Source organism: Sphaeramia orbicularis, chromosome 10 (genome assembly GCF_902148855.1).
Source record: "Sphaeramia orbicularis chromosome 10, fSphaOr1.1, whole genome shotgun sequence".
Classification (NCBI taxonomy): Eukaryota; Metazoa; Chordata; class Actinopteri; order Kurtiformes; family Apogonidae; genus Sphaeramia; species Sphaeramia orbicularis.
Window position 1 is genome coordinate 2,356,539 of NC_043966.1, and position 13,991 is coordinate 2,370,529.

The 13,991-nt window shown below is 39.9% G+C and overlaps 1 long non-coding RNA gene across 1 annotated transcript in view; it reads right to left on the reverse strand.

Moving 5' to 3' along the window:
- Nucleotides 1-13,991, reverse strand: part of LOC115427589 (uncharacterized) — a 376,082-nt gene that overhangs the window by 152,511 nt on the left and 209,580 nt on the right. The window lies entirely within an intron of this gene.

Consider the following 13,991-nt stretch of genomic DNA (forward strand, 5'->3'; position numbering starts at 1 on the left):
CCAAATGCAGCCCTCCAAAGGTTCCAATCCGGCCTGTGGGATGAATTTGCAAAGTGCAAAAATTCCACAGTCAAGGCTGTCGAAGTCATTTTAGTGTTGGTTCCACATACAGACCAATATGATCTACAGTCAAATAATAGCAGAAAAACCGACAAAAAATAACTCATATTTTCTTCTCGGTTTGATGTGAAAAAAACAGTATTATACTATGCCTATAAATCACAAATACTATGAAATACTTTTACTGTGTACTTTTGGAGTAATCATACTCAAAAATCCCTTCCAAGCTCCAAAAGTGTTTTTTGTCTGAAATAGGCTTTAAGACTAAATTAAATGATGAATAAAATTATGATTTCCCATAAGTACCTCATGAATTTGGTATTTTTGGTATTAGTACTTCATATACTATTAGCACAAATCCTATGGACTACTTTTACTGTGTATTTTTGGAGTAATCATCCTCAAAAATCCCTTCCAAGCTCCAAAAGTGTTTGTTTTTTCGTCTGAAATACACTTTAAGACTAAATTAAATGATGAATAAAATTGTGACTTCCAAAAAGTACCTCATGAATTTGGTATTTTTGGTATTAGTACTTCATATACTATTAGCACAAATACTATGAAATACTTTTACTGTGTACTTTTAGAGTAATCATACTCCAGAATCCATTCCACACTGCACTTCTGTTTGTTGTATTCAGTGGTTGGAACAGATAAAATGTAAAAAAAAGATTCAAACTTTTAAAAGTTTATAAGCTGTTACTTTTTGCAGCTCCAGACTATTTTTTTTTTGGCAGAAGAAGAGGGAGGGGGCAAAATGGCTCTGACTGATAATAAAGGTTGCAGACCCCAGTGTTAGTCGTTTGTCCAGGACAACAGATGGAAAGTAGCTTCTCTGCTAAATCTGGTGCATGCATCTTGTTCTTTGTAACTAATGCCAATACAATAATTCAACAATAATGTCCTGTAACTAAGTAAATAAATACAAATACATTTTCCACATACAGGGATTGTATACCCTTACAGAAGTATTAACTATATTCTGTATTTGTTAATATCACCGGCTGAGAGGCCATGAGCTACTGCAGTGGTTCCCAGCTTTTTTTGGTTTGTGACCCCATTTTAACATCACAAATTTCTGGCGACCCCAAACATTCAAAACAGAGACATTTTCCTCTTGCAGATGACTTAGCTGGGCCAGGCAGGCAAAGAAATCTTTCCATTCCCTGTTCGGACTGGTTTTCTGACTCCGACTGTGTCCAGGCAGGTTGAAGCGCATGCGGTCACATGCTCGGGTCAATCAAGATATGCCCTCTCAGATATTATATCCTGCATTTTACTTGAACTTGAGTTTTATTATGAAAAATGTGTGGTGTTTTAATTATAATGAAATACATACTGAATCACTAAAAAATATTTTTAATTGGTATTTTTTTCTGTCAATTAGTATAAATTTCAGGTGACCCTAATTCAATTCCGGGGGACTCCAAGGTTGAAAAACACTGAGTTATTGTGAAGGCGCTGTGTCCGGCCTCGTCTTCATTAGGAATTTCTTCAAAATCTTCTCTGCCTCACACTAGAGACAAACACTTTTACTGACATTCAAAGGAATATGATGAGAATATGAAAGTCCTCATAACCCTAGTAGATGCATCAGCCTTGGTCAAGACTCTGCTCCTGTTTAGTTGGTCTTGAACTCAACACTTCAGCTTGAATCTACACTAGATGCTATCCGAGTTGTTCTTTACCTCTGAGCTAAGACTGTTATATCCTCTTTGTTTCCTTGTTTTTTATCTCACCAGCTGAGACGCAATGAGCTATTGTGAAGACGCTGTGTCTGGTGTCATCTTTGTCATCGTCTTCGTTGTTGTTTTCATTAGCAATTACTTCAAAACAGCATCTCTGATGAAACTACTGGACAGATTCCTTTCATTTGGTTGTTGAACTGAATGACTGTCAGGTGCACGTAGCCTAATGTCGCTGCAAATTTTTAATCAAAATCATTAGATCAAGTGGAAAAGTAGCCTTTGAGTCTGTCTTTTGAAAACTCATGAATATGAAGTTGCTCTTTTCCACACAGAGGGGTGGAAAGGTATTTCTCTGTTGTTGTTTATCAGTTGAAAAGTGTGTTATTAGTGAAATAAATAGCTTCTCTCTGTATGTCGCTCTGTGTGGAGAAAGAAAACTTTTAAGCCCGTGGACATGAGAGAAAACCCTCCTTATCAGTGCTTATAGTCAGGTCAGGAGTCCAGCCACAACACCGTGGACAGCGCTGTTCGTGTGTGTGTGTGTGTGTGTGTGTGTGTGTGTGTGTGTGTGTGTGTGTGTGCGTGCAGTGCTACAACCCGTCCTGAGAAAGAGACAGAGCAGTTGCAGGCTGCAAGTTGCGCGGACAGTGATGCACACGGCGCATACAGTGGCGGAGGGTGTAGCGCAAGAACCTATTCTGTTCGGTCTCCACTGAGCGAGTGAGAGAGAGAGAGAGAGAGAGAGAGACAGATGCCTCTCAGCACAGTCATGTCCTGGCCTAACAGTGATGTGCCAGTGATGGAACCAGGTGTGGGGGGGCCAATGACCCCCTGGCCCCCCCTGTTCTGGCACCAATGCTCCTGTCTTTAAACTTCAAACCAGGACAATGAACCTATCAATAGGCCGATACCAGATTATAATAAAGGCACTGGACAGTAATAATATTATCTACCCCAAATATGTGTGAAAAAATAGGAACAATATGCATTCATGGGTAACAGTTAACTGTTAACTTACATTATAATAATAATTACATACCAACAATGGTAAGAAAACTACAACAATAGAGCTAATGGTAAAGAACAGCACATACTAACAACAGTTAGAAAAATCGGACCAATGGCCCTGTAGCTTACCAGCCAAATTCAAAGCTTTGGGAAATGTATCCAGATCCATTTATTCTCCCCCAGTTCTGTGTATTTATTCTATTACAGAAATAGCCCATGTTTTGGTCATATTCCAATCAGATCTGTAAAAAATTCAAATTCCAATTTGATATCATTGATACTGATTTATTGGATCAATCCACTTCCTATCTGTTATAATGGGAAAATTTTTCAAAGTCGCACCAAATCCAGAATCAGATCCGGATCCAAATAATTTCAATACCTTGTGTTGACATCATCATAAAGAAGCTGTATAACAAGTTTGAAGTCAATCGGAATTGTAGTTTCGGAGAAGACAACGATTGAAAGTTTTGTAACGGACGACAGACGATGCCACCGGATGCTGCATGACGACAATAGCTTACGGCCTGTCGGCTGGTAAGCTAAAAAAACTACAATACCAGTAATCTGGGGCGGTGCTACCAATTGTGGACCCCATGGAACGCAAACTTTGTGAGCCCTTCACAAAAGAAATTATCTGTAAATTTGTCGTTGGATCGCCGGGGGGGGGGGGGGGGGGGGGGGGTTGAATGTACTGTAGGTATACAGGTGTGTTTCATAAGTACCCCTTTCAGAACCCCAGCCGCTAACAGTAAAGAACAGCGCATACCACGTATCCATATCGTTGTGGTAGTGTTTATTATATAGTTCCATAAAAGGTAGACTAGAGGTGTCTGTTATTTGTACTAACTGTTGTAGTAGTAGTATATCCACTGTTAATATTTGTTATGTAGTTCTAGTTTTAACAGTCATGGACCTTTGTTCTGGTTTTTTTTTTTTTTAGTAATTACACTAACACCAGCTGATCTACTTTTAACAGTTCTAGTTCATTTATCTGTGCATCAATTGCATCTATGTGTCTCCCCCTACTTACCCCCTTCTCCCCCAGTCTCTCTCTATTTCTCTCTCTTTTTCTCTTCCTTTACTCTCTCTCTTTAACTCCAACTGGTCCTGTCAGATGCCCATCCTCCTCAGTCTGGGTCTGCTCCAGGTTTCTACCTGTTAGAAGGTAGTTTTTCCTTCCACTGTTACCAGGCACAAGTGTTTACTCCTGGAGGATTCTGGTGGATTCTGTAAATTGGCTTCAGAGTCTGCTTCCAACTGGCTCTGTATGTAAAGTGTCATGAGATGACTTTTGTTATGTTTTGGCGCTATATAAATACAATTTGATTGATTGATTGATTGATTGACCAACAATGGGAAGTTAGTAGAATTAGTTGAGTTCTCCTCCAGTGAAAGTCCCGCCCACTTCTATAGTTAGATTGATGTGCATCCAGACCACAGGACTGGAACAAAGACCAGAACCTGACAACCTCACACATTCAGCTGGGACTGATGCTGACATACAGGGACACTGGAACTCTTTTCAGTTTTCATAGACTGAAGTGCAGGTTGTGACACTCATGAAGACCAGGCCTATGGTGTTTGGTCCATAGTTGTGGAGGTCATTCTGTCATCCAACATGGCCGATCCTCCCCGTGACAGCGCTCTCGTATGTCGGCCCTGAAGTAACATCACTCCTCATGTCGACATCTGTCACCGCCGACCGCATCGTCCACTGATTCTACAAATGCTCCAAGCTGCAGTCAAACTTTTACATCAGGGGGAAACCCCGCGGGGAGAGGGAGCGTTACTGGAACGCCGCCTCCTACTCGCCATCCATCACCATCAGGAGGAAGGTGCCATCTGATTGCTTTGCCCTCGCTCCAATCCTCCGCCTCCTCCTTTCATTTAACGCTGGCGCTCATCCAGACACTAATGAGGATTGGCTCGTGTCATTTTTTTTTTTTCTTTCTGCAGATGTGGCTTCTTTCCTCTCCTGCTTGTCATAAAATAAAGGCGGTGATAGGAGTCTTCAAAATGTCATGGAGGAGGAAAAATGGCGAGGGGAGCATTCGGTCAGCAGTTTGGGGAGTGGAGGAAGAGGGAGGGAGGGGGCAAGAAAGAGGTGGTGTGGTAATTTAGGGTCCCAGTGTGGAAGCGCAGGTCCTTCCTAAACATGTTGGACCTGCTTGTGTTAATGAGCAGTGTAAGTACCCTGCCAGCCCTCTTTAAACATCCCCATCGTGATGCAAAGTGGGGAAAAGAGGCAGCTTTTAAAGGTAGCATATGGCTGCGCAGGATCTTCCACTGATGTATTGTCATGGGAGATTTCCCTCCCCGTCTCTGCTGCCGAGGACCGGCTCTGAAACCGAGCCAGATGTCCATGTCTTCACAAATACAAGCACCCCGTCCTGATGTCTCGCTGCTTTATTGGCAACAGTGGCGGCGGCGGTGGCGTGCGGTTAATGATAATGACCATGATTTTTATGGTTATGGTATTAATAACAGATGAGGAAGGTGATTAAAAAAAGTTGCAGGTACATGAATTATACAGCTGAGAGAACTACTGGAACCCAACTTTGATGTTTTTTTTTTTTTTCTTTGCACTGGTCGGGTTTTTATGTTTTTTGTGTGAAAACCCAGGGAAGCGAAATTCTGAAAAAGTAAAGTGATGAAATAGCTTTGAACATGCCCACCTACAAGTACAACTCTCATCATTTAATCATGTGAGCTGCTGAACGTCTGATCCTTCAGTGAGGAAGAGAGGATTTCTGACCTCTTTAGTTGTTTTTTTTTTTACTCTGCGTTTTCATCATATTTTTCTTATCTTAATTTCCTGTTTCTGGGCAGTGCTCACAGCTGGCATTAACATAGAACAAGTCTGACATTTTCTTTAGTTGGTATTTTTATTGCACCTTTCAGGCTTCGTTTCAGTTTAGTTTGACTCAGTTTGGAGACTGAGGACTAGTTTGAGTTTTACTCCTATTTTGAGGAATTCGCTATAGTTTCTGAGTCTTTGAGCCTTTAGGTTTCAAGAGGAAAGCCTGGGATTATAGAAGCTGAAAATGATTGGATTAAAGAATGCACAACATCAGATTTAATCTATATATTAACAGAGATGTGCCAATATATCGGCCAAACAGTGTTATCAGCCAATGGCATATCACGTCTTTTCACCGATAACAGTGTCAGATACTTATCTGTCATATGATATTGTTTTTTTCATAAATGTGAAAACTATGTTCAATTATAGATAATGTGATGAGCGTATGAAAGACTTTAAAATAGTAGCATTTATAATTATGATGATTTACTTAAGTCCTACAACCATTTTTGTGGCGACTTCCAATTGAACTTTGCTCAACATTTAGCCTTTTCTAAGTGAATTATCGTCAAAAATTATTATGGTATTATCCTATGTCTGTTTACATTTTTGGTGAAAATCAGGTATTTTCTGAAGAAAAAGTGACTTTTATAGTAAACTATATCATTAATCGGACATAAACCAATTATGTCCATCCACTGTTATTGATCCAACTCTATGGGTTTTACTGGTGAATCAATAGTTGCTTTTCCATTGACTCTAAAATTGTGAGATTATAACTTGTGCATAAAAATTTACCTAATGGAAAATTGACAATTTCGCCAAAACTCTTGTTTTTCAATTAAAAGTTTTTGCGCTGGCAAGAGGCGGTTTTTCGGACATAGCACAATTGTTATATTACGCAAAACTGCAATAGAAATACCTTTTTCCGCAACTAGTCACCTAAACAAAAAAGAAAAAAAAAAAAGAAAAATGGATGTTGACGGACGTTACAACAAGCGAAGAAGAAGAGTTTTAAAAGAAACATGGTGCGGTATGTGTGGACACCAGGAAACCCAATCATTTTTTAGTTTAGTACGAGATAGAGGAGTAATATATAATAATAATGAATATATCCGTAAAGCAAGACTGTATTTACGTTCCTCGTCATGTTCATGGAATGAGTTCTCGTGTCATCTCGCGATAATAAATAAACAAATCATTGCATTTTTGATTTAATGGAAAAACTGACATTATGCACTTCTGATTTTTCGACATTTCGTAAATATCTGTAAAGTTTTGCGCAGATGTCCAATGGAAAAGCCACTAGTGTTATAGAAGATGACGGTGTTTCCATGGTAACTACGGAGCCTCTGAACGTCCAAATGGGTCATATCTGATGACCATGAAAAGATGAAGAACTGTATTTTACACCAATTATTTCCATGTATTGATAGGATTAATGGATCAGCAGGTATTACACCGTTTAGATCAGTAGATGTGTTCAGTACTCAGTGGCTGTTTAGGTCTTGTAGAATTTTTTCAGGTTCAGATCCGTTAATAAAATCTGTTTTCCATGGCAAGTTCTAGTTTTTTCCTTGGTTTTCCGAACCTAAACCCTGACTTTGTGAGTGATATGACAGACTTCCATTTCTCATGCTTCCATGTCGGAACGTTATGCCACAAATGCAGCTCTGTAGTTACTGATGCCTGTCCCAACTTGTTCCCAACTCCAGCCTTATTGCTATTTTAATCTCAGAATTTCCATAAGAACATTGACTGGACACTAAATGATCATCTTGTCCGTTTCGTGGACAGCTCTACATTTAGATGCGAGTAAGTGAAGCCGGACTCGTCCTCCTCTCCCAGGAGCGTCAGTCATTATGTCTGCAGTCTGTCGAGATTCCACCTCAAGCAGAACCTGGATATACACGATGAGTTCTATAGGACTCCAACAGCAGCCGCAGTGCAGCTCCATCGGAATAAAATTAACTTGGTCTTGGGGATGATGAAATTGTTGAGCTCAAAACTTGAGACTTTTTACCTAAAGTATGTCGATGTCAATGTTAAAATCTAATATGTTGACGGTGACGAAGGCCGTAAGTTGAAATACTGCTGAGTCTTTGACCTCTCTTTGACTCTTTAGACCTTTTTTCTTATCTGTCTACCTGTGAGGAAGGCAAAGTTGTGCCAGAAAGTTTGACTTTGCTCCGACAAATGAACAATTTTTTTTTTTTTTTTTTGTAGCAGGAAATTTAACTGGATCCATGCCACACACTTTAAAACCAGTTTCTATAAAGCCAGTGGCTGTTTTTCAACTGCAGTTTTTCAAGAAATAGAAGTGACTTAGTACAAACTTCAAAAAATAGTTTCCAGTTTTCTGTGTCTTCATTAAGTTGCTATGTAATTAAAACTTACTATTCTCATCTTGCAATATTCATTCCAATAATTCACAGAGGCAGCTTTCCAAGAACTGACAATTTCTGGCACTTTCATTACAATTGTATTAAACATTAGCACTATCAGTGTCTAATATTGGGGTAATTTCTTATTTCTCTAATTAACGTCTCTTCATCAGTCCAGACCAACTGTGCCATGTTTCGTAAAAAGAGACAGACTGATTCCACTGTTACTGTGACTCGTTACTTGTTGAAATTCCGGTGGGGATCTTCATCTTCTCATTGGTGCAATCTGATATGCCTTAAATACTCAGCAATCGTTGCCAACAAAGCCCACCGAGTCCCAGTTAATTGCTGCCACCACAAACCACAATCCACAAACTGGTTAAACAACTCAAACATCACACCCTCATCTACAGAATCTTGGTTGGACTTTCTTTATCGCATCCTGAAATCCTGAGAAATGAATGTTTTACGCCGACATCTGTATCCTGCCCACTGAGCTATTATCTGCTTTAAATCAGACCACGGTCAGGGCTGAAGCCAAGGCCTGCATCTAAATGTTCTATCTTGCAGACTTTGCAGAGTTTAGAGGTGTTCACCCATGAAGCCAAAAGTGCTGAAAGCTGTCCAAATTCACAATTCATCAAGTCTGCAGGGAGCTTCAAGCCTTCTGTGGACATGTGTACTGAAAAGTCTGCTGCAGGTGTGGACTTTAGACAGACTCTGTATGGAACGTAACTTATCATTTAAGCACTACAGGCTGTGGAATGACAGTAATTTAACATAAACTGAATGTGAAATGTCCCACATTTAGGGATGCACCGATCCGACACCAGTATCAGGCATCACCTCAGTTTGTGTAGTCGTATTCATACTCGTAAAAGTAATCCGATACAAATGCACCGATACCACTTACGGCCATGTTTGTTGTTACTGACTTTCTTCTTCTCATTAAACTTTCCTCTTCTTCATGGTATTTGTCCAGTATGGTTAATTCAGAGCGGCGCCCCCTGGTGGATTAATTGACAAACGCTCATTCCAACACATTAAATGTCAGTAGCAGCACTTTGTTCCAGTCAGACTAATGACAACGACAATAAAGCACATTTACAAAAGGAACTAACAACTGGAATGGGGTTATTAAGGACTCATATTGGTACTCAGTATTGGCAAGTACTCAAATATAAGTACTCGTACTCAGTCTGGAAAAAAGTGGTATCGGTGCATCCCTACCCATATTGTCTGCTATACTTAGCCATAATAACTAGGGATGTCCCGATCTGATCTAAAGATCGGTATTGGCTGCTGATCTGGAATTTTTTAGAAGATCGGATCAGATTTAGTCAAGAGATTGGGCCGATCCGGGCTGGTTCTGTGCATTGCCTTTGGTTGGGCCTATGACACCTCCTTGCCACAACAACTGCGGCCAGTTTTACACGAAGCTGTGCCAGTTCAAACCTGCCTTTCAGACGTGATAAATATAGACGCAAAATCAGCCACCGCAACCAGTTTCAGGTTTGGTAAATCACATTTCATTTACAAAATATTTACATACTCCTCTCAATAATTTTGCCTGTTCTGGCAGAAATGCCCATATTGCATATTCATCACGGCAAACACGCTAAATGGGTTGCACAAGCTATTTTGTCCATTTGAGAGATGCAACCCTCAATGCATCCTGTTAGCAGATAAGCTCTGGGGTGCTGTAAAGGGGGGGGGGGGTAAACGTGACAAATTCATGGGGCCTAGCATTTCTGGGGGTCCATAGAGCAGTAGATACAGATTAGAAGTTGTGAAAATTTCATGTAACATCCGCTGTATAATAGAGGCACAGAAACTGGGAATCAGATGTTGAAAGCATTTTAAGTTTCACTTTCGCTTCACACCAGCGTCAGTTACATTAGTTATGGACCGCACCCCCACGAATATAACTGCTCCCCCTACCCCGCATAAATTACCCCCCTGTCCCCACTGACAACATTTTGAATTTTATAAAGGGCCCACAACATTTTACACACATAAACCTTTAGTACATCAGGCCCTTAGTTGTGTTCAATACGACTGTCTTAGCTTTAAGTGTTGTTATGTTTTCTAGAATTCAGCAGCAGCATTAGCTTAAAAGTTGCTTAGATATAACTCAGTTTTAATGTGCGAGTCGTTACTAAAGTTTTTTCATTGTAACAAAGTAACTACACATTGAAACCTGCATAAACAAGCTCTCATTCTCATTAAAAAAACAACTGTAAGACTTTAAACTGTTTTGATATAACTCAAACGGAAGCTGATGTACAGATAAAGGCATCTGAGTTAATGTAACAGTTCTAAAATGTAAAGTCGATCGTATAACTTTAATGATAATAACATTAACTTTATTTGGAATGCTCAAAACAAGCCGGGTTTAATTTTTGGGTTCATTCAGGATTCCTTCTAGAACAATAGTGTGGAGATAATGTCTTGCAGAGTATATTTCTGATTTCTCATTTTATATTTATGGTTCTGTTACTTCTTCTTGCTTCTTCAGCGCCACCCTGTTGTCCAAATATAGTCACTTCTTGCTCTAGGTTAAAAAAAAAAAGATAGCAACAGTCAAACTGCCAGACCATTGTCATTTTTACATTAGGTACATTTTTATGCAGATGTTATATTCGCGCAATTTGGGGGTCAATGGAAAAACGACTACATATCCATCCTGTCAAAGCTGCATCAGTTTTAGTTCAGCTCTCAAACCAGGATTGAAAACACTGAATGGACCACATCGTCAGTCCTGACTTTTGCACCTCTTCGGTTCATCTCATTTGTCTTTTGTGGATTTTCCTCCTCAGGCCTGTCCATCTCATACACACAGATCACACACTGAGTCAGAATTCATAAGTAAAGCACTAATACTGATGTAACCCAGTGACACGTGTTTATGAAGTATTTTAACCCCAGCTCTGAACAAGAACTAAACCATTCACTTTTAATGTCACATGGCATCAAATACAATAGTTTGAGTTTTTCTGTTATTTTTATAACTTCCAGTGGTTTTATTAAAACTGTAGTTGACAGGAGGGTGAAAATCTGCTATTATAAACAAGAATTTGGATATAAATAGAATTTGAAATGCATTTTTCTGGGTTGTTCAGAAAGACCAATAAAGGCTCCAGTTTCAAAGAACTGGAATTTTCTGTTAATGATTTAATGGTTCAGGCTTTACAGCAGTGGTTTCCAACCTTTTTTGTCTCCTGACCCCATTTTAACATCACACATTTCTGGCAACTCCAGACATACAAAACGGAGACATTTTTTTGCAAAAATTAATTTGTTTTTGATCATGTAATAGTTTGCTATACTATATTACAAATAACGGTTCATGTCAGAGGACATTTAGTCTATATCATGTATATTATAATGGAAATCCAGGTGTAGATTACTGCACAAAGTGAACATTTGATTTTCCTTGGTCAGGATCTGTCCAGTCAGTCCAGCTGTGATTTACAAGGAGGACAATTAATACTGAACAAACAAGAACTGAAACTATGAATTATGAAAGAGCTGCAGCATCTGAAACTGACCACAGTGAACATTTGACACAGAAACAGAACCACAGTGCGGCAGTTTCACACTCACAGTTAGTCTTTTATGGACTGGGATTGTCTCTGTCAACTCAACATGGATTTTTTATTAGTAAGTTTATTTTTATCAATTACTAGAAATTTCAGGCAACCCCATTTGAATTCCAGGCGACCCAACGTGGGGTTCTGACCCCAAGGTTGAAAAACACTGTACAACATTTTACAGGGTGAAATTATGGGCCAGAAGTGTGTTGTAACGCAAGCACTATTGTATGTACCAGGTAAAATGGGACTGAAAATTGATTAGTAAGGCCTTACACTACTGTGTTACAGCAAAAAGTAATCCATTGCTGTAATGCGATACTTTTGTAACACGTTACTCCCAACACTGGTTGTAATGTATGTATTTTATGATTCTTTTTCAATACTGCGTTGTTTCTATGGATAGTATTCTGTCTACAGACATGACCCTGGGATGGGGAAATGGAGAACTTCATTCTCCAGGGACCACTGCTGCAAAATATCTACTTGGCACCCTTGGACTCATCACATCTTACCTCCAACATGACAAAGATGAGCAGGAATCAGCTCACTTGTCCCATCAAACAGCCAATATCACACAGCCCGGAGGTAAGATGGCACATCAGTGATAGCGCACATCAAGGGAGAAGACTCTTTGCCTTTTAATTGGCTCCAGCAGGTCATCTCTGCTCGGCTCTCATGTGTCTGGGATAATATGCGAGACACATTTGGATTTAATTCTCCCACACTTTTGCTCATTTGATTTTGTGCTGGGCCTGGAGATGAAGAAGAGGAGGAGGAGGAGGATGAGAAGGAGGAGGAGGGGGTTTAATTGAGAGGGAGAGTTGGTTGAAAAAAGCCGGAGAATGACTGGAGGTGACACATCGAGAACAAGAGTGTGGATTTAAAACATGAAAGAAAAGGAGGGGGAGGGAATGACTCGGCCGACCCGTTGGATTGAAACACCCAGAGATGGAGAGTGACTCATCCGAGATAAAAGAGGGAAGTGGAGGCTGCTGCTGCGACAGCTAATGAAGAGCTCCTCCAGCCCTCTCTCTTCTTCACACCCAGCCCTCATTGTTTATTGATGCCTTGCTCCGAGCCGCAGACCGGAGCAGACCATCACCGCTTGCCCATCACGCCGTTTAGAGGCCTTTAGCATAAAAGCAATCATTTTGAAAGGGTTTTTCCTCCGCCGCACTTCAAAAAAAAAAAAAAAAACAGGGGGCCTCGGTGGCCCCAGCGTTGGACGAAACAAGACCCGCCGTGTTTCCTCGCAGAGGGGTAATTTGAGTCGCAGTTGTTGCTGACGAAGTCGTACGAGGAGCGAGACTTTGATGCGGCGCCGAGCGATGAAGAGGCTCTCTGTGAAAACTAAACAAATACCCTCTCGATTGGCTGTGAAAGAGAGCAAATTAGGCCTGTCTGTTGAAGTGAGAGTGCCACATAATCAACTAGAAGGAGAGGGAAAAGGAGGTAAATGAGTTTCTGGCTGAATTGATATGCAAATTAAGCACATTTACATGACCCGCTCATACCAACAAAGAAGAAAACCAAAATCATAAACAGGCACTTCATTGCAGATTTTATTTTGAGGCTGTATCAATCACCGACGGAGACTATTGGAAAGAAACGCCTCATTCAGTGGATTGGAGGGTCTTGAGTTTTCTTTTTAATAAACTTCCTAAGTTTTCCATCAATAATTTCATTAAGTCGAGTCAGGTTATTTATATCGCACATTTTAAAACAACAGATGTTGACCCAACATTTTAAAAAAATCGGGGTACAACATGGGCAAAAGCATAAGAAAGACAGAATAGAACACAAGTTAAAAGAAAACTGAGACTCAGGGATAAGAATGATAAATAAACACATACATTAAAATAAGTAAATACAGATCAAAAAAACAAATATGATTCAGACAAAAACAATAAAAAAGAAAAACAAGACAACTGTGTCCAAATGAACTAAAAGCAAGAGTAAAAAGAAGGTTTTTCAAGTTAGATTTAAAACTGGAAATGGTTGGGCAGGATTTGATGTGAGGTGGGAGACAGTTCCAGAAAAGGCCCATTCACCTTTGTTGGAGCTCATGAATCTGTGCATCATTCGTTCTTTTCATATTCAGTTGAGAATCCACAACTGGAAAATGAAAAAATGACTCATTTCATTATTCATGTCCAAATCAAAAATCGAAGAATGAGTTGGTTTTCATTCTTTCAATTGTACGCACAAATTAAAAAGTGGAAGTAAACAAATGGACCAAATGTGGGGTTTCATGTTGACATTTTTGATATCTGATTTAGTTTGACCCAGAAGGTACTGACTTCTTCATGTGCTGTTCTGGACAGTCGTGGGTTTGCTAGTATTCTGTCAAATGCATTCTGCGATAATGGAGAATTTGGTGCTATTCAGAGGCAGCAAATGCGTTACTCGGAAGGAGGACGACATGACAAATGAAAAACTGGTCCGGATC